Genomic DNA, 21,060 nt, shown 5'->3' with positions numbered 1-21,060 from the left:
TATTTATTCTAATAGTTTTACAATAATCTCATTACTTCCTGCAGGTGTTATAGGTAGGGCATGGGCACACGGATGTGTAATGTGTTCAAGCACACAGAACAGGAGCAGGTGAATCTAGATGCCTTTTGACGGACAGTGTGCCTCTCTCCCACCCATCCCCTCTCACAGGAGCATAACTATATTATGCTCTGATGCATGATCTAAGCTTCTTATATCTAAAAATTGAGCATTGCCAGCATCCCAGAAGGCTCTGTCACGTGTCTTCCCAGTCAGAAGTAACCGTATTCTGACTTCTGTCACCGTCAGTGAGTTGTATCTGATTTTGAACCTCTTCTAAATGGAGCCGTGTGGTACCTACTCTTTTTTGTCTGGCTTCTTTCACTCACCGTAATGCCTGAGAAATCCAGCCACCTCATTGCATGTATTTGAATAGGTTTGTCTGTTTATTGTGTGTGGTAGTTACCGTGTGAACGCCCAAGTCTCTCCTGAATGCATTTTCTCTACTCCTCCCAGATGGATATCTTTTTTTTTTTTTTTTTTTTTTTTTTGAGTCAGAGTCTTGCTGTGTTACCCAGGCTGGAGGGCAGTGGCACCATCTTGGCTCACTGCAACCTCTGCCTCCCAGGCTCAAACGATTCTCCTGCCTCAGCCTCCCGAGCAGCTGTGATTACAGGTGTCTGCCACCACCCCCAGCTAATTTTTGTATTTTTAGTAGAGATGGGGTTTCACCATGCTGGCCAGGCTGGTCTTGAACTTCTGACCTCGTGATCTGGCCACCTCAGCCTCCCAAAGTGCTGGGACTACAGGTGTGAGCCACCGTGCCCAGCCCCAGATGGATATTCTTAGGTGAAAAAACACAATCTTGACACCACCTCTGTCGCCCTACAGAAGAAAGCGCAGGCTCCTTAGTGGGGTGTGGGAGGCCCTTGTGCCCACCCTCCCAGCCTCATCTCCCACCGTGCTGCGGCTCCCACAGTATGCTCAGGGGACACCACAGTGCTGTGCTGCCCACCCTGCTTGTCACAGCTCTGTGCCTGGCTCCTCCCAAAACCTTAGAGACTGCTTTTCCCAGACCCACTGCCTCTTCTCTCTTCCTGTCTACACCTGGCGTAGTACACTATTTCAGATTGAAGATTAGGTTTGGCTGTTTTTTTGTTTTTGTTTTAAAGTATAGGGTAAGAGGCTGGGCATGGTGGCTCATGCCTGTAATCCTAGCACGTTGGGAGGTTGAGGCAGGCGGATCACCTGAGGTCAGGAGTTCAAGACCAGCCTGGCCAACATGGCGAAACCCCATCTCTACTAAAAATACAAAAATTAGCTAGGTGTGGTGGTGCGTGCCTATAATCCCAGCTCCTCAGGAGGCTGAGGCAGGAAAATTGCTTGAACCCGGAAGGCAGAGGTTGCAGTGAGCTGAGATCACACCACTTCACTCCAGCCTGGTTGAAAGAGTGAAACTCTGTCTCAATAAAACTAAAAATAAAAATAAAGTGTAGGCTAAGGGAGTGAGAAGGAATAGAATTTTACTCTTTCTCACATGAAAAAAAAAAAAGCTGGAAGTATGCAACTGACGGACAGTGTGGGACCTCCAGGGTCACAAGGGACCCATGGCCCTTCCTCCTGAGAATGTAGCTCCCTGGAATCCCCAGGAAACCCTCTACTCACAGCTCACTGATCAGCCCTAATGCAAGCAAGGCTGGAAAAGTAGAATTTTGCTGGGCACATAGTTGGTGTTCTGTTACTGAGGAAGAAGAGGAACATGAATACTGGGCAGGCATTTGCAGCCTCTGTCGCTCCTGCACATCCTTTGAGACTCCTCTCAAGCGTCATCATCTCCAGGAAGCCTTCCCTGTATCCTCCTTTTAGGCTCAGCACCTCTCAACCTGCATTCCCATAGCAATCTGCATGTTTCTCTGTTATACAACAGTAAAGCATTGTATTAAAATTGTATCTAGGTCTTCCTCATTGGACCATACGCTTGCAGAGAAATGCCCATCCTACTCGTCATTACACTCTTAAATGCTCAGCACATACGAGAACTTGGTAAGTGTGTGCTGAACTGAACTTATCAGTTAATAATGTATATGCTCCATAGGGCTAGAATCGTGTTCGTATTATATGTGTGTATATCAAATTCACCGCACAGTGCCAGGCACACAGTCCACTCTCAATAATATTTACTGATGAATGGATGAATGAATGAATGAATGAGTGAATTATACTTAAGACAGAAGGGTGTAGATGGAAGAAGTCTCTCTCAAAATGCCACTTTCCCAGTACATTGAAAAAAACAACTATTCATCAGCACAAATGGCTCCCCCAGCAGCAGGACACTGATGAGCAGTAATGAGAGAGGCTTTTTAATCCAGAGGCAACAGTGAGAAGAAAATGAAATCAGTGGCAAACAAGCCTGGTTTCTGGGATGTAGAACATTCTGCAGAGGGAAGTTGGCTTGTATATAAGGACGCGAATCTAGACAGGAACCTCTTGATGAGATTTCATTCCTTTGCCCTGAAAAGAACATTTTATTTCTGCCACCAGAAACAAAAGAATAAAAATCCCTCATTATCTAACTTCGTGTGACTGTCACAGAAAGGAAAAAGCTTGTATGCCTATCTGAGAACCATAGTCTTGCCAAGAGAACCCTGAGATTCCACTCTTTCTGGGCACTACTTGACAGCTTTGAAATAAATCTATCAATCACTTGTCAGAAAGCCTGTCCTTGGGTTGTTTGTATGTCTGTGTGTCTGTGTGTGGATGTTTGCCCTAGCAGTATGGCTGCGTATTTATTTAAGGTTAGGCCCTCCTGTTACTTTGAGTGCAGTCCTTACCAGAGAGGATGGCAAATCTCAGAGATGTATTGGCTTATCTTTTAATATGCAAACTGTACCTTCATCCTAACATCCACAGTGTCTGAGTTAGTTGAGCAAGCAGAATTGTTTAAGCTTCTGCCTAAACAGATCAGAGCAGATGAGTGCAAAAATAGAAACTAGTTGACTGAAGGAGAAATGATAAAACTATTTTCTAGATTTCTACCATAACAAAAAGAACAAGCCAAACAGCTTACGTAGTTTCAGAGATTTTTTAACCCATCAGAGAGCTGAGATCAAAAAAAACCTAAGTGAAGAAAATTACTAAAAGTAATAAGACTTTCCTGGAAGAGAATGTTATCAGAATTGACTAAATCATTCAACAGGTTAACAGAAGACTGAGCAGAAGAGGTAAGTATCAATGATCTTGAAGAGAGGTCAATATAAACTGTTCAAACAGAAACACAGGGGGATCTAATGTACAGCATGGTGACTAGAGTTAATAATGTTGTATTGTGTACTTGAAATGTGCTAAGACTAGGTCTTAAGTGTCCTCCCCACACAGACACACACACACACACAAAGATAACTATGTGTGGTGATAGACGTGTTGATTAATTTGGTTGTAATTATTACACAGTGTATACAGATATCAAGTCATTATTTTTTATGTGTTGAATATATAAGATTATTATTTATCAATTATACCTAATAAAGCTGGAGAGAAAGGAAACACAAAGTGAAAAAAAGTAATAAACATAGACCAGAGTATCCAAGATCTGGTGAATATCAAACACTGTGTAATTGGAATCCAAGAAGAAAAAGAAAGAGAATGGGCCAGAAGAAATATTTGAAAAGATAATGGTGAAAACTTTTCCAAAACTGATGGAAAACATCAAATTAAATACCCAAAAAGTACAGTGAATCTTAAGCAGTAGCAGTACAAAGAAAACAATGTGTTAAAACAAATTGCAGTCAAAATGCTGAAAACACAAGATAAGGAGATAATGTTAAGAGCTGCCAGAGGGAACCTCACTGTATGGAGAGCACGGTGATAAGAATGAGGGCTGACTTCTCCATCAAAAACAACGGAAGCCAGAAAACAATAGAATGATATGGAAAGAAAAAAGTATACTAAAATTCCATATCTAGTAAAAAAAAAAAAAAATCCCCAAAAGAAAGGCCCCCAAAAATAACATTTTCAGATGACAAAAGCTGACAGAATCCATCAGACTTGCACTGCATGAAATACTAAAATCACATCTGCAGGTTGAAAGGATATGAAGTGAAGCCCAGATCTGTACGAAGGAATGAGGAACATCAGAACGTATAAAAATGTAGGTCAGCTCCAAGATGATTTTTTAAAATCCCAATGTTAAGAAGTCATCATTATTACCAAAAGAAGCAAGCCAGAAAGCATGTCGCCTTTCAAAAAGAACTAGAGCAGTAAGCAAACACTGAGGCAGTAAAGGCCTAAAGCAGGTCCTGCATGGGCCAGTCTCGACGGTATGAAAGAAGACTCACCGTCTAGACTGCTGTCTCTGTCACTGCCACTTTTTGCATACTCCAAGCTGCAAGAGTCAGTGATTGAAGGGCTTTCTAACCTCTGCAGCTCACCTGGAGAGGATCGCAGCCTATCGCTTTCGTTGACCACAAGGACCTGAGCTCTGCAGAAGCAGTTGTCACCTCCTTGAAGAGCTAAGGCTTCCAAGGAGATATTTTGTGGGTCGAACTGGCTAAGCAAAGGGGAGCAAGTGACCCAGCAAGCAACAGGTGGGGAAGCCAAGGTGGAGGAACTTGTTGTGTATTGCCTGATGGTTTTACCTGACATTTGACTAATTCGTTTCACTGGGGATTCATAAGAGACCTTAGGGGCCTGTATGTCAGAATTTGAGGTGTGACTTACTTTGGAGCCCTTCAAGGCATTTTTTAATTATTTGGTAATTCATTTTTCTATTTGTCTGCTAATGAACATGAGTTTACACTTTCTGAGAAATTACCAATACCAAGACTGTAGTTACACAAAGAAGTTCAATGATTTCCTTAGGTTAGGTGGGCATAGGATGGTGTTGACTGCAGAAGGGCATGAGAAAACCTTTTTCAGAACATGGAAAGGTTATAAAATACATCCTGATTGTAGTGGTGCATATATTGCCAAAACTCATCAAAGTATACAATTAAAATTGGCATATTTCATATTATATAAATGATATCTAGATGAAGTTTCTTTAAAAAAAAAATCTGAGATTCAAAGTTTCCAGGAATGAAATGTGACTTCCATAGGAATCAGCCAACTCCATCAGTTTTCCCAATCCAATCCCTGGCTTGAGAAAGTACCGGCCGGGCGTGGTGGCCCACGCCTGTAATTCCAGCACTTTGGGAGGCTGAGGTAGGCAGATTACCTGAGGTCGGGAGTTCAAGACCAGCCTGACCAACATGGAGAAACCCCGTCTCTACTAAAAATACAAAATTAGCTGGACGTGGTGGTACATGCCTGTAATCCCAGCTACTAAGGAGGCTGAGACAGGAGAATCTCTTGAACCCAGGAGGCGGATGTTGTGGAAGCCAAGATTGCGCCATTGCACTCCAGCCTGGGCAACGAGAGCAAAACTCTGAGCCAAGATCACACCATTGCACTTCAGCTTGGGCAACAAGAGCGAAACTCCTTCTCAAAAAAACAAAAACAAAAACAAAAACAAAAAACCTAAAGGTCTCTGTATGTTGATGTCTACCATCCTAGCTCTATGGAGTACAGTATCTTAAATATAAGTGAATAATACTATAATATTGTGAGATAGTTGCAGGGCTTGGATTTAGGTGCTTCCAAAATTTGGATGGAAATGTTGGAAAAGTGATCACTAGATAAAGATTATACTTCCAAAGTGGACACTTGATCTTTACCACTGTGTATGCAGTTCTGATGTTGCTTTAGCTGGGGCTGAGTTTCAGCCAAGTCTTTCCAGCTTATAGTACATTGAATTTCTCATTCATGCTGAATCAAAACTTTGGCCTTTACCTGTAAAGTTTCAGTCCATGGGAACCAAGAAATTGGAATACTCCATATCTGGATATCAAAATGGTCAAAGAAAGCATCTGTTAGGTATAGTGTAGGTTGATGTAAAGATCCCTCCAACCTTGGTAGTTGATGCCCTCAGAAAAGTGCTGCCAGATCCCAAATGCATACTGTCCAAAATCAAGGAGAGGCAGGATGATATGGCCAATTTCAGGATTTTTAATGTCTTCTTAGACTCAATTGACCTCTGGAAAACATGATTCAAGAGCCAGTTAGGCAGGATCAGTAAGGATAAGCCAGGTAGAACCAAACAGTCGTCATTCTGAAAGCTGGGTAAGTTTTGGCATCCGTGGTAACAAGGGAGGAGGGGTCAGGAGAGGCACCAGCTGACAGTGAAGCTGACCTGGCAGTCATCTTCCAGAGGCCGTGCTGAATCTGGATGCCTCAGGAATTCTACTGGTGCCCCATGCCACCTTCTTCAATAATATCTCACTGACCACTCCAGCCAGAAGGGCTCACACTGACCTTGGAACGAACCCCTTGGTGCTCAGTCACCCATAATTCTCATTAGGTAGTTTTTTCTCTATTTAGTATTTATGTATTTATCTCTCTGACTTTCCTGATGCTTCCAGTACATTGCAGTCTACTCTACATAGAACTTCTGACATCTTCATACCCCTATAGCCTACTGTAGTGCCTTGTTAATACTAAGTGCTCTACCAAACAAAAAAACTGAGTGAAGAAATCCTGAGGAAATAGAAAATATTATTGGCCTCAGACCTATTAAGCCAGTTTTGAACAAAAAAATCATGGATTATTTAAAGTATGCTAATTTTGGGATGAAAGTGTATTCTGTGTGTTTTTATTGCTATAGTTCTCCAGAGAAATAGGGTGATATTTTCCAGCTACAGAATGTTTTAGCAGCAATTCCGAACGAATTCAGCTTATTTTTCAGCAAGTCAACCTCTGTTAATGACATATTAAATTTTGATTTTTTTTATATGATCACCCTGGGGAGACATTCAAAGTAGACCTTTTAATAAGGGTGAGCTATATTGCTGATCGGACATCATGGTGTCATTTCACTTCAGAGAATATTTTTCCAGAAAGACACACATTTTAATGACTGGTCAAACATACTAACCGTCTTATCTTTGCTTTGGGCCATATAACTAATTTAGCTAGTCATTAGCTTCAAGGTAATGGAAGAGCACGTTCTACAGTATTAACTGAATACCAAATCAGCTCCTAAAATACCTCTCCCTGTGGTATTTCGACTGAAAAATGCCAGCTTATGCCAGCTTATAAACCACAGATAGCTGGAAGTTCAGGTGATTCAGAATAAAAGCATGTTGGCTAGGTAACATTGTTAGATGTAAATGATTCAGGCTCACTTTTGATCTGATCTCTCTAGATGGACTAGACTTTGGTCATACTGGAAGACAGTAGAGGCTAATATTGTGCAAAGATGAAAAGGATGAGACAAAGCATGTGTAGGTCCCTACCGTAGTGTGTCCCCACTCATTGCAGGTGGCGGCATTTGGCACTGTTGACTGTTCCCTCCCCTGCTAGCTTGTGGGTGCCCTTCTCACCCACCTTTCCAGCCATCTCCCCCCACCCATTGCCATCCTTCACAGCCCACATTACAAGCTAGTCTTCCACCTGACCTTTAACCACTGTTATTTTCAAGGTGACCATCCTTGGTCCTCTCTTCAAGCCAAGCCCTCCCTCAGACCTTCTCGTGTATTTCTGCAGTTCTGACTGCCTATAGTTGATAGACCCCAAGTCTGTGTCTCTAACTAGACCATTCTCTTGAGCTCCTGGATTATACTTCACATTGCCTACTGGATACCTCCACTTGGAATTTTCATAAGCATTTCAAATGTAAAATGTCAATATTTGAGCTCATTTTTCCACCTCTTCCCTCACCCACATGCAACCCTGTCCTGTCTCTTCTTACCTCGGTCCTTGCAATGAGTGGCACTTAGAATCCTCCATGCATGTATTCCAGACCCTTTTATCTCCAGTGGCTGACTGATAACTGATTGATTCCAGAAGGCCAATGATTCCTGCATCCACCTCCTCTTTCCTATTAACTCAGGGTCCCCACTCTTTACCTCAACTGCTGGAACAACCTACACTCCTCCTGCCTTGAGTGTATTCCCCCTAGTAATCCATCCTTTATCCCCATACCATAAAATATGGTCATAACACCCCCCATAAAGTGATTCCCTAGAGCTTAAAAACCTCAGCTCCTTAACACCATCTAGTTTGTTTTCTGGACCCTCTGGCCTCATCTTCCACCTACCCTCCCTCTCCACCATCCCCCTCATCTCCAGCGACACCTTATACTTAACTCATGTTGAACCATTTCCGGGTCCGGAACTCACTGAGTACTTTTCAGACCTCCAGACCTTTGCACAGGCCGCTGCTTCCTCTGAGCCACTGGCTAGCAAAACTCTTTCTCTGTCCCTGAGGACAAACTTGACGTTCAGTTCTGTTTTCTGAAAAACTGATGCAGGTGGAATGTTTATGGGGTTAATAGACAGTAAGTACTTATGATAAAGATGAGTCTTGGACCAGGCATAGTGGCTCACACCTGTAATCCCAGTACTTTGGGAAGCCAAAGCAGGCAGATCATGAGGTCAGGAGATCAAGACCATCCTGGCCAACATGGTGAAACCCCGTCTCTACTAAAAAAAAAAAAAAAAAAAAAAAAGAAAGAAAGAAAAATTAGCTGGGCGTGGTGGCACGTACCTGTAATCCCAGCTACTTGGGAGGCCAAGGCAGGAGAATTGCTTGAACCAGGGAGTCTGAGATTGCAGTGGGCCGAGATTGTGACACTGCACTCCAGCCTGGCGACAGAACGAGACTCCATCTGAAGAAAAAAAAAAAAAAAAAGATAACTCTTGGTTGGTGTGTGGGATCTTGACAGGCAGGACTGTAAATGAACTATAAATACCTGGGAGAAGCCACAGCTGTGGACATCCCTGGAAGTCATGCTCACGGCGATGAAGTTGTGTCTTCTTCAGCTTGGCCTTGTGCCCCTGGAACTCCTGCCAGCACATGTGGCACCTGGGGCTTCTACCCCAGCATTGCTCCTTACCTACCAGCATGTCTCCTTCCCCAAACCCAAGTGATCACGGGGGTTCAGAGAAGTGTCCCCTGGCCCCCCCTGCTGATATGCTGCTTCTTGTCCTGTGTCCTTCTAAATGACTCCAATGCCAAGTATAGCCCATTATATTCCAGAGATCCTAAATGGATATTTGGGCCTGAGACTATCCAGAGGGAGTATTGCACCTTCTTTGCCCATTATTCCCAAGCAATGTCTAACCCACTTTTCAAGATCTTGGTCAAAGGCACTCTCCTCTGTAAACACACGGTGCCCATCAATAAGAATTAAATAAAATAATCTTTTGTTGCAACCTCTGTGACATCCTAAAATAACACGGATTATATTCCTATTATAAACTTTGGTTGTATTACCTCCAAAATCTGTCCTCTAAGCAGATGACTTATTGAGGATAGGATCAATTGCTGTTAATATTTGTTCGTACTATTCCTGCACCATGCCTGCTTCACCCTGTGGGGACACATTAAAAGTTGAATGGTTGGATGAATGGATGGATGGATGGACTGATGGATGGATAGTTGAATTAAAGGAAAGAAGCATATGTGATTTGATGGATAAATAGATTTTTTTTTTTACAAAATATCAACAGCCATTTTCCTGTCTAAATAAAACAATGTAAGCAGCACCAAGAAACCAACTTTCAATATAATAGTTTCTGCTGACCCATTTCTGGGCCAGAAATCTCCCATTAGGGGTAAGTCATTGAAAGCCTCTAAATTATGAAGAAGGAGACAAAGAGAAAACCAAATAACTGAACTGTTATAATTATAGCAAATGTTATGGTGGCACCAGTTAGCTAGTTTCCTAGGACCCTGGAGAAATCTATATATAAGTGGAAACCTCTAAACAGAGATGAGAAAATCAGGAAAATAGCTTGCTTGTGAGGGAGTTCTAGGGCTGACAGCAGGGTGGATCTCAGAGAAGCTGGGGCATCAGGAAGGCCTGCTACCCTGCGTGCCAGAAGTTCTGGGCATTCCTGTGAACAGATCCAGGGATTCAGGGAATTCCATCCTTCCCACTACTTTGCTCAGAACCAGGTGCCTGCACTCCACACTAAGAAATGGTGGCTCCATTTGTAAACAGGCCTCTGATTTATTTCAACATGTGCACAGCTTGGACTTTCTCAAAAGTAAACTAAATCCAAATGAATGACTTAATTCACACCATATTCTGGAATTAATAGTCACTTCAAGGGCATTTCTGAGAATGTTCTCATTCTTAAGAGAGAGAACACAGCATTTCCTTTAGGTTGCAGACTGGCAGGAAGAGAAGCCCACAAACACACCGACTGTCAAGTTCGATCAGGTTTCCACTGTAATTAACCTGGAGAACAAGTCTTACCTGAAAAATGGTGATCACTGAGGGCAGGTGCTAAGTACCACATCTGAAAGTAGCTTCTTTTGGCTACTGGGCCACTAACAGGGCCCTGGCTGTCAGCAGACACTCTCTGAAGAAGGAAGTGCTTGCAGCTTTAGAAAGCTCAGCCTTGCCTTAAAATCCCTCCTGGATACTGTCATGGTTTTCATTCCTGTCTTCCCTGCAGATAAGATGAAGGGATTTGAGGCTGTCCAAATAAAGATATGCACTTTAAAAAGAAAAAAAAAAACATGAAAATGGCTTCTGGTAATTATAAGGGTTAGACCAAGGATACTAGCAAGTCATAGTGACCATATGCTCTTCACTTTCCTAAAAACTTACGAATTTCTGGCAAAGTCAGTATTTCTCCATTGACAAGCTTGCCTACCCACAGCCTAACACATGCAGACAGTACAGAATTCCACAGACATGGAGTTACTGTCATGGTGAGCACGAAGCTAATAAATTTAGTGCCCATTGCTCTGTAGAAGAAAACAAACATATATTTTAAACACAACCTTTGAGCTTAATGGCTGAAATGTTTTTGTACCTTGGAAATGCTCCTTTGCTATTAAATCAAGGGTAATCATAGTTCATTTAAATGTAGGAAGGAAATAATTGATGTTTTCACATTACTGAGCATTTGGTTCAAACACTGGCTCTGCAGTAAACAGCATGCAGACATTTTAGGAGACAGGCAGCCGGCAGGAGGTAGACAGACGGCTGCCTCCACCGCGGCGAGGGCCAGGGAGCTGTGATAACGGCTTCCAGGTTTGCATCAGCTGCACTTATGGTCGATCACACCAGGCACCCGAGATGCTGGATGAAAGTGCTTCACAATTCCCCCTACTTAATAATTAAAATTTCAATCATATTCTCCAATAATGATCATGATTAAAGAATGACAACACGTTTCTGAAATCTGTAAGTGGCAGCAGAGACACCAGGCCTTCTTTAGCTCGATAAGCAGCTGCACTAAGATTTATTTATGTTCTGTCAAACCCAAAGGTTTTCTTAAAGGAGGCTACCCTTTTTCTTTCTAGCTAAAGGAATCTGAATGTACAAAGAGCTGTATTTCTCTTTTTCTTCTTATAAGTATTCCCATAACAGCTAGGATATTCTATTTTTCTTTCCAGAGTTTTGAGCAGCCCAAGTAAATCAGAAGGTGGTCATTGTCTGCATGACAGTTCAGCTCGTGTCCCATAAAAGCCCACAACCCTTGAAACACCAAATCACCTTTTCTGCAGGTCTTTTGATTATTGGCGTCCTTTTCCCAAAAAACTACAAAGGAAAGACAAAAGAAGGCCACTATTTCTTTAACTTACATGTGCGGTCATCTACAAAATGTTGGACTTCTTATCACACATGTTTTCATATTAAGAGTGTGGTAACACACGCACAGGAAGTTGGTGGTTCCCATTCTCCCTATTTTCAGAACCAGTCTCTTCTCTAGAGACACGTTTGTACCTAACAGTAGATTTTCATATTCCTTGATTTTGCTTTCTAACCTTCTTGGAGTTTTCAGTAATGTATCTTCAGCCCTCAGATCACAGAGCATTCATTAATTCATTCATGCATCCATTCATCCTCCCATCCATCTATCCACACATTCAGCAGTCATGTCTTATCATTGTTCTAGGCACTGTACATAAATATAAACATGAATTTTGAATTATTTGTATGACATCCGTGTATCCTTTCAGAATACAGTTGTATCATTGTAGGGCAATTAGAAGAGGTAATTTCTATTAAATTAGTAGCTTTTTTATTTGATGTTTTCAGTAGAAATTACTAGAGTTCTATATTCAGTGGGGATGCATTCAGAGTTAGTGTCAATATATTGTGTAAGTGGAGGAATCTTGAATAGTTGGATCCTGCATTGGCCCAGCTGCCCATCCTCCTTGCAAAGTGCTTAACAGAGACACATGTGTAGGAAAAGTAATGGAATGCATTATTATTAGCCTTGGCTTTATTACAAAATCTCATGGGTTTAACTTTGGTAAAACTGGGTGTACCGAGTGGAGAACTCCTGGACTCCTAAGAACCAAGCGGTCTGGAAGAGAGCCCTGCGTAGCGAAGATGCTCAGTGGATATTTGTTAAAGGAAGAAGTTGGACTATTCAGCCTTGCTCTCACACCGCCCTTCCACGCCCAAACCCAGGTCCTGAACTCAGCTCTCTGGTAGGACCACAGTGGAGGCAAAGGCTCTGAGAGGGCAAGCGTTTGGCTTCAAAGTCCAAGTACCACTCCAGGCCTCTTCCAGCTGCCACACTACCTCTGTTTGCCTAGGAGAAAAGGTTCCCTGAGCAATGAGACCATCTCTTCTCCTGAGGAAGCCCTGAGCTCTCTGGGCATGTGGGTGGAAGAGGAAGAGGAAGAGGAAGGGTCATGTGCATGTACCCCAGACCCTTTCACCCTCTGACCACCCATACAAAGCAGACCCAGGTCAGCATTCGCAAACCCAAAGAGCAGCTTTCTTTTGGGACAGTTCAGTGCCCTGTCCTTGATCCTCTTTATTCTTGGGCAGGATTCAAGCTGGTGATGTGGGAGAATGGATGTATTAGTCAGGGTTCTCTAGAGGGACAGAACTAATTGGATAGATGGATATATGAAGGGGCGTTTATTAAGGAGAATTGACTCACACGATCACAAGGAGAAGTCCTACAATAGACTGTCTGCAAGCTGAGGAGCAAGGAAGCCGGTCTGACTCCCAAAACCTCAAAAGTAGGGAAGCCGACAGTGCAGCCTTCAGTCTGTGGCCAAGGGCCTGAGAGCCCCTGGCAAACCACTGGTATAGGTCCAAGAGTCCAGAAGCTGAAGAACTTGGAGTCTGATGTTCCAGGGCAGGAAGCTTTCAATGCGGGAGAAATTTGAAAGCCGGAAGACTCAGCCAGTCTAGGCCTTCCACGCCCTTCTGCCTGCTTTTATCTTAGCTGCACTGGCAGCCGATTCAATTTCGCCCATCCAGACTGAGGGTGGGTTTGCCTCTCCCAGTCCCACTGACTCAAATGTTAATCTCCTTTGGCAACACCCTCACAGACACACCCAGGAATAATACTTTGTGTCCTTCAATCCAATCAAGTTGACACTCAGTATTAACCATCACAACGCAGGAGCCCTTCGCTTCCCCTAGAGGCCAACGTTCTCCTTAGAAAAACATTTTTTCATAGTGATTTTGAACTGGAAGAAACTATAAACACACATGGCCAGCCTTGAAATTCTTTTCAATATTTGTTTCTCTATAATATGTTGGTATGAGTTAAAGTATGTGTATGTGTATTTATTTGTATGCACCTAATTTTTTTTTTTTTTGAGACGGAGTCTTGCTCTGTTGCCAGGCTGCAGTGCAGTGGCGCGATCTCAGCTCACCACAACCTCCGCCTCCCGGGTTCAAGAGATTCCCTTGCCTCAGTCCCCCAAGTAGCTGGGATTACAGACATGTGCCACCATACCTGGCTAATTTTTTGTATTTAGTAGAGATAGGGTTTCACCATGTTGGCCAAGATGGTCTTGATCTCCTAACCTTGTGATCTGCCCACGTCGGCCTCCCAAAGTGCTGGGATTACAGGCGTGAGCCCCTGCACCTGGCCTGCACCTAATATTTCTGTAACTTCATGGCACCAGGGACCGGATGTGATTTCCTCCACTAGAATAGCCTACACTGATAGGCCTCTATAAAAAAAGGAATGATTAGGATGCTTTCATTTGAAATTTTTGTATTCACTGGGTAGCATTTAGTAGGCTGATGTAAATAGCAAGTCATTCATGCAGCAAATATTTCTGCAATGTTTTCTGCATGCTGGCCATTGTGCTGGGTGTTTAGAACACAGCGTGTCAGGTCGGGCATGGTGGCTCACACCTGTAATCCCAGCACTTTAGGAGGCCGAGGCAGGTGGATCACAAGGTCAGGAGTTTAAGACCAGCCTGGCCAAGATGGTGAAACTCCGTCTCTACTAAAAATACAAAAATTAGTCGGGCACGGTGGCAGGCACCTGTAATTCCAGCTACTCAGGAGGCTGAGGCAGGAGCATTGCCTGAACCCGGGGGGCAAATGTTGCAGTGAGCCGAGATCATACCACTGCACTCCAGCCTGGGCGACAGAGTGAGACTCCATCTCAAAAAAAAAAACACGTGTCAAATTAAACCAAACTGACAGTCCATGGTCTCAAGAAGTCTATGTTCTAATAGGAGAGACAGGATATGACAAATCTAGATGTAATATAATGTCTAGAGAAACCAGTGTTATGAAGAAAAATATAGCTGGGGAAAAAAAGACAGAGAAACTGAGACAACTGGGGGAGTGGAAGGATGATTTTAGACAGGCTAGATGGTTTTACTGGAGAGGTGATGTCTCAGCAGTGACCTAGATGAAGTTATGGACCAGAGAAAGTCACTCAGGAATCCAAGTTAAGTGCAATTGGCCTCCGGAAAGTAGTCAAGCTAATGGGACTTTAGTAGCCCTAATGGTGGGCTGGATTTCTCACACTGGCTTTGGTGCTTTTCAACCCACATATTCTAAATTTCAGTATAACTACAATGCTGGCGCAAAGTTCCCCCAAAATAAACTTGGGCTTGCTCCAGGAACTAACAGTTTCAAAACCCCAGATATTAAGAACCTTCCATGACTATCATTATCATTGAGTTAGAGAGCACACCAAAAGCATAGACCAAGCTTAGAACCTGGAACCTGGACTCAAGACCACGAATGAACTGCTGTTCCTCCTGCCTGGTTAAGGAAGGAATTGGAAAGGATTCCTCAAGCAGTCAAGGGTTTCCCAAAGCCACCCTAACCCCAGCCAGTGCCTCCTTCAAGAACTTCAGAGTATGGAGAATTACCCAAGGATCTAATAACGTGAGCCTGAGGTCTTTCTTTCACAGGACCTAGGATAACATGGAAAGTGAGCTCAAAAGACACAGGCTATGTGCCGTCAGTGCTAATGCCACCCCGACCTATGGAACCCATGCTGCCGTTCTGTGACCCAAGGGGACATCGCCAAAATGCTGCTGGCAACCCTAGCGAGTTGTGTACATTGTTACTTTTAGGTTTCCTTCCATCTCAGAAAGAAAGAAATAAAAAGAAACCATGTGTGGTCTGTGCTTGCTTGACAAATTAGTCTCTCAATGTATTTACTGACATCAGAATTTGCATTGCAGACACCAAGAAAACACTTCTGTTATATATTGTAGTAAAGAATAGTAATGCTCTTTTAGTTCCTCATCTCACTAAATAAAAAATAAGATACTAATCCTTCCCTCTGAAGAATTCAACTACCAACTGGTACATTACTGACTTTTCTATGTGAATAATGTGTATAGTAACTACTAGTATTCCCAGAAAGGATAATCATAAAGTTAACTTTTTTTGAATTTGGGGAAAGGGGAGGGGAGGGGAGAAGGAAAGGAAGGAAGGGAGGAAGGAAGGAAGGAAGGAAGGGAGGGAGGGAGGGAGGGAGGGATGGACTGACCGTTGTGCATTAGTTGGAGTTCTCTTTGTTTCAAAGAATTGACTTACATAGCCATGGAGGCCAGCAAGTCTGAATCCTACAGGGCGGGCCAGAAGGTTGGGAACGGAGCAGGAGCTGATGTTGTAATCTTGAAACAGAATTTCTTCCTCTGAGAAACCTGTTAAGGCCTTTCAACTAAATGGATGAGGCCCGTTAAGATTATCAAGGGCAATCCCACTGATTGTAGATTTTAACCCCATCTACAACATACCTTCACCACAACACCCCGAGTAATGTTTGGTTGAAAAACCGGGTACTACAGACAAGCCAAGGTGATACAAAACACACGTGGTTTATCCACACAGGCAAGAGTCTGAGAAGTATTTGAAGGATTTAATAACACATGCACACACACAGATTGTGGGAGTTTCTGTAGCATGATGATTAAGAGTACGAAATGAGTGACAGAGCCAAGACGTTAAGCCCAGGCAGTCTGACTCCCCGCCCTCCTAACTGCTACTCAGTACTGTTCACTGGTTCAAGGCTCAGGCCCTCATTGGCTATAAAGGATTGAATATTCCATTTTTTAAAAACTTTCATCAAATAGATTATGGGAATGAATGGCCTTAGAATTTGCAACTATCAAAAATGGCTATGAGAGATATCAAAAATACGATTGAATACACGAAAAATGTGTGTGGTCCTGTATAGACTTTGACAATACAGAATTTTATTAAGCCTGACGTGATCTTGAAATGGAAATATATTTATATCTTAAGAGCACAATAGTGCAAAATTCTGCCAAGTGACTTGAATGGAGGTATTTTTTATATATATAAAATATATATGATATTAGAGAGAGAGAGAGAGAATTTGGATTTAAAGTCCAGGGCTCCCTGCCCCTCGCCTGTGGGTTATGGAATCATCACTATGGCAGCTATAAATAGGGCTCCGTGGAACCCACTTGGTCACCATGAAGAATGTAGTCAGCACCCCAGCTAAACGTTTTGATTATAACGCAACTACAAGCAAATTGAGAGGACAATCCCAAAAATAATACAGGAACATAACCTAAAATAGTTGTGTGGGATGGTGCAATAGTTTCCTCAGTAGCTAATCATCTTTCACCCTAAAAGATTTAGAATTAAGTAGAGAAATATTTTAAAGAATAAAAAAACACATGACCAATATTTTGTATTAAGGAATTTATACAAACTTGAACTTCTAAAGGAATGTGGTTAATTAATGAAACAGCTCAGCCTTGTGACTTAGCTTGAAACACAATTGAGTAATTGATTGAGGCTAGGGATATTAAATTGAACTCTGACAAAGTTTGTAAACAGTATCAAAGCCTTTCGGAGAACTTAAGGCGCACTATATCTATTGCTTTGATTTATTCATAAGTTATTTAAGTCCTCAGGAAAAACAAAACTATTTTTTAAATCAGACTTTGGAAGTACTTAAGAGTGTGTTAAGGCCGGGCGCAGTGGCTCATGCCTGTAATCTCAGCATTTTGGGAGGCCGAGGTGGGTGGATCACTTGAGATCAGGACTTCGACACCAGCCTAGCCAATACAGTGAAAGACCATCTCTACTAAAAATACAAAAATTAGCTGGGTGTGGTGGTGTGCCTGTAATCCCAGCTACTCAGGAGGCTGAGGAAGGAGAATCGCTTGAACCCGGGACGGGGAGGGTGCAGTGAGCCAAGATCATGCCACTGCACTCCAGTCTGGGCAACAGAGTGAGACTCCATCTCAAAAAAAAAAAAAGAAAAGAAAAAGAAAAAAGAAAAAAAGAATGTCTTAAATTTATAAATGTAGTTTAGAACGTTTAAAGGTGACACCATTTTTCTACAAAATTAAGGGACCTATTTTGAGGGTTCCATGGACTGGCCAGGAAATCTGCCAAGACCAAAGCAGTCCCCTAATTCTCTAAGTTTCGCTCATGGGCCACCTGCTGTCACTGTTGGCAGCTGCCTGTCCACCCAAGCTTGCAAATGACGCATCCTGGATGGCCTTTCTAATATTTATCCGCATTGTACAAAACCACTGTTGACTGCCACTTTCTCTTGGAATCATCTTGCTCATATTCTTGAGACAGGTTACTCTGGCCATTCAAGGATGGGTGGTGCCTCAGCTTTGGGACTGGGTGGGTCCCTCTGGGAGCAGAGGCTGTGGGCAGCAGGTTCCCTCAGGTGGGCCTTGGGCAGGTGGTATCCTGAGGCTGCGTTGCCTCCTGTTGATGGAGTCTGTTGATGGCAGTGTAATGACAGGCACAAGGAAGGCTTCTTAGTGCTCTGCCTATGCTAATCAGGCCACATCCTAACTTTATATTCAATGCTTGGTCCCAAAATCAAGAGGGAGCTGACAGAAGACAATGTTCAGACCTCTCCAGAGAGGTCTTCTCGTGGAAGTCATTGAAGAAACTGGAGCTATTCTATCTGGAAATGAGATGTCGGTAGGATACAAGAGACTCCTGTTTTTAATAGTTCATTTGTTGCAATGGGAGATTGGCCTTGGGAGGTGTTCAAGATGATTTTCTGCGGTGCTGGGACCTAAGAGAAATAACATGGAAACACATCATGCAGAAGTTAGCCCCTTGCCAGTTCTCTTTCCATCGGTTCTCTTCTAGTCCTCAAGGCTTCTCTATTACCTGCTTACCTGCCTCTTTAAAAACAAGAACGCAGGCCCTGGGCTCTTCCACAGGCAAAAGTGTTTGACTTTCATATCGTTCATATTGTTGATTTTTTGCAGTTGTCTTCTATGTGTGGCAAGTAACACAATTCAGTGTTTTCTATTTACATTAATGGTATGATATTTATTTTGGAATAATTTTAATTAAATTAAGAAAACAAGCCGGGCATGGTGGCTCACACCTGTAATCCCAGCACTTTGGGAGGCCAGGGTGGGCAGATCACAAGGTCAGGAAATCGAGACCATCCTGGCTAACACAGTGAAACCCCGTCTCTACTAAAAATACAAAAATTAGCTGGGTGTGGTGGTGGGCACCTGTAGTCCCAGATGCTCGGGAGGCTGAGGCAGGAGAATCACTTGAACCTGGGAGGCAGAGGTTGCAGTGAGCTGAGATCGCACCACTGCACTCCAGCCTGGGCGACAGAGCGAGACTCCGTCTCAAAAAAAAAAGAAAGGAAAAGAAAACATTAAGTAAATCATGGTATGAGTGGTTTATAGATATGCTGAAACTTATGGAGAAGTCAAGAAAACAGTTGGGCATTGGAAACACCAGTGCAGATTGTTATGTATTGCAAAGTGGGGTAAATGGTATCACTTGCATGTGGCATGTCAGAGGCAGCCGGCAGGGCAGAAGTTCTCACAATAGATGGAGCTTCACAACATGGATGTGTTCTTACCTGTGAGCTTCTGGTTGAGTCAGGGAGGTGTAGGAAGACATCATTTTTCAAGAATGCTGCAGCAGGGGTCCTGCATGCCTCTGGATGGTCCCTAAGGCTCAGCATCTTTGCCAATGGCAATCAGGGCAAGTCCTCCTTTGGCCATACACCTTCCCCCTCTTCACTCCTCTCTCTGATCTTAGGAGAGACTCGAAAAGGTATAAAGGAACACCACGAGGCCTTCTTAAGCTCAAGGAATCAACAGTTTGTTTGTTTTCATTTCCCCCTGTATTTTGAGGCTGGAGGATAATGCAGGCAGCCAGACCACCTGTACCTTACCTCTTGGGAGCCAAAGCTATGAGGCAGCTGTAGGGAGGATGAGTAATGGATCAGCAAAGAGGCAGGCACCCTTGGCTCTGGAACAACTAAAGTCTCGTGGGTGGGTGTGGGGGTCGTGGCAGTGCATTGAAATGGAGAAACCAAAGATGTTCCATTCCCAATGCTTCTGTTTTCCTGCACTTTCTCATTGCTTCCCTACACCTGTCTGTGTAGAACAATAACCACGAATGTCATTATAAACTAGAAAGTATGGCTGGTTACAGAAGTCTAGTCAGTGCCTCACTATCACTGACTCAGTCCAACACCCACCATCTCTGGTGGGACAAGTCTCCACTTTGGTTCTGATTTCCTCTTTGAGGTCTGGATGCCAGTTTTCAGCAACTACCAAACAGTTTTTCTTGGCTGAGCCTCTTCACCACGTGCACTTACGGGTCAGCTTATTTTATTGTTGCTTTGACTTAGATTTCCACGGAATATGAACATGAAAAGAGAGTCTTTTTGTCAAACACTAGGAGACATTTCACATATTACGGCCCTGAGTACGTTCAGAGTTACCTTCTTTGAATAAAATCGCCTTTCCCTGGGGCCCATGATGAGCAGTGGGAGAGTACATACGGATAGATGAGAAAAGATTTTTCTCTATGTCAATCTTGAAACCTTCTTTGAGTTTATGTTTCTTTGTTTGTTTTTCTCCCTAGTTACTTGTGTTTTAAGTTGTTGAAGGCAAGTGACCTGGTTGGACAGTTATTTTGCTTAGAGGACATGCTAAATCGTGGGACAAAATCCAATGTCAGATTTTGAAACCGGGGCATTACTATTTTACATTGGCAGAATTGACTGAGCATACAAATTATAAATTGCAAGCATAAACCAAGTAATTGTAATAATAATACACACAGCTTCTTTTCTGTCAGGTTGGTCCAGATCAATAACCACAAACCATTTATCCCAGACAATGTTCTTACCTGAGCCCTGATGGTCTCATTCATAACACCTGTAAGTAAGCCATCCACCTTTTGACCCTTTATCACTTTATTCTGAGCAGTCACCATCTCAGATTCACCACCTTTTTAATGTGACCTTGGGGAGAAAACACTGGGCTTCCTGTGTTGCCAGAGTCCCAAAGTCATCCTCTACCTTGAACGCTTTTATTTTAAAATAATAGTGCCACTCATCTGGGAAGGTTAACTTGGACTCCAGCTTATAAGGATTGTCCAGCAAAGAAACGAAAGGGTAGAGGAACAGCTAATGCTCCTGTGGCTCATGGCTTCCCAGATCTGCAGGGAGTGCCTTTCCAGCCAGAGATGTCTAGCCTCTTGCCCCCACAAATTAGGAGGAAGCAGATAAAAGCCTTGCACATAATGTGTAGCAAAAATGCAAATATTTGGATGGAAAAGATATACGGGAACGTCAGCATAGATGCTACCTCGGGGGACAGAGAAAGAGAAGGAAGAGAAGAAAGAGGGAAGAAACTGGGATAAGAGAATCACAAGATCTTTATGTCTGTAACCTTTGCTTTTTACAAATTTGAAGCAAAAATACCCCCCGAAATCAGCATTAAATCTAAGATGTGGATATGTGAGTCCTGATTACATTAGTCTTTGTATTTTCTGTGTTTTGG

The 21,060-nt window shown here is 43.0% G+C and overlaps 1 protein-coding gene across 4 annotated transcripts in view; it reads left to right on the top strand.

Moving 5' to 3' along the window:
• Positions 1-21,060, top strand: part of PRKN (parkin RBR E3 ubiquitin protein ligase) — a 1,379,176-nt gene that overhangs the window by 1,257,588 nt on the left and 100,528 nt on the right. The window lies entirely within an intron of this gene.

This window comes from Gorilla gorilla, chromosome 5 (genome assembly GCF_029281585.2).
Source record: "Gorilla gorilla gorilla isolate KB3781 chromosome 5, NHGRI_mGorGor1-v2.1_pri, whole genome shotgun sequence".
In the NCBI taxonomy this organism is placed as follows: Eukaryota; Metazoa; Chordata; class Mammalia; order Primates; family Hominidae; genus Gorilla; species Gorilla gorilla.
The sequence above is the reverse complement of the archived record's forward strand: the minus strand, read 5'-3'. Positions and strand labels throughout refer to the sequence as shown.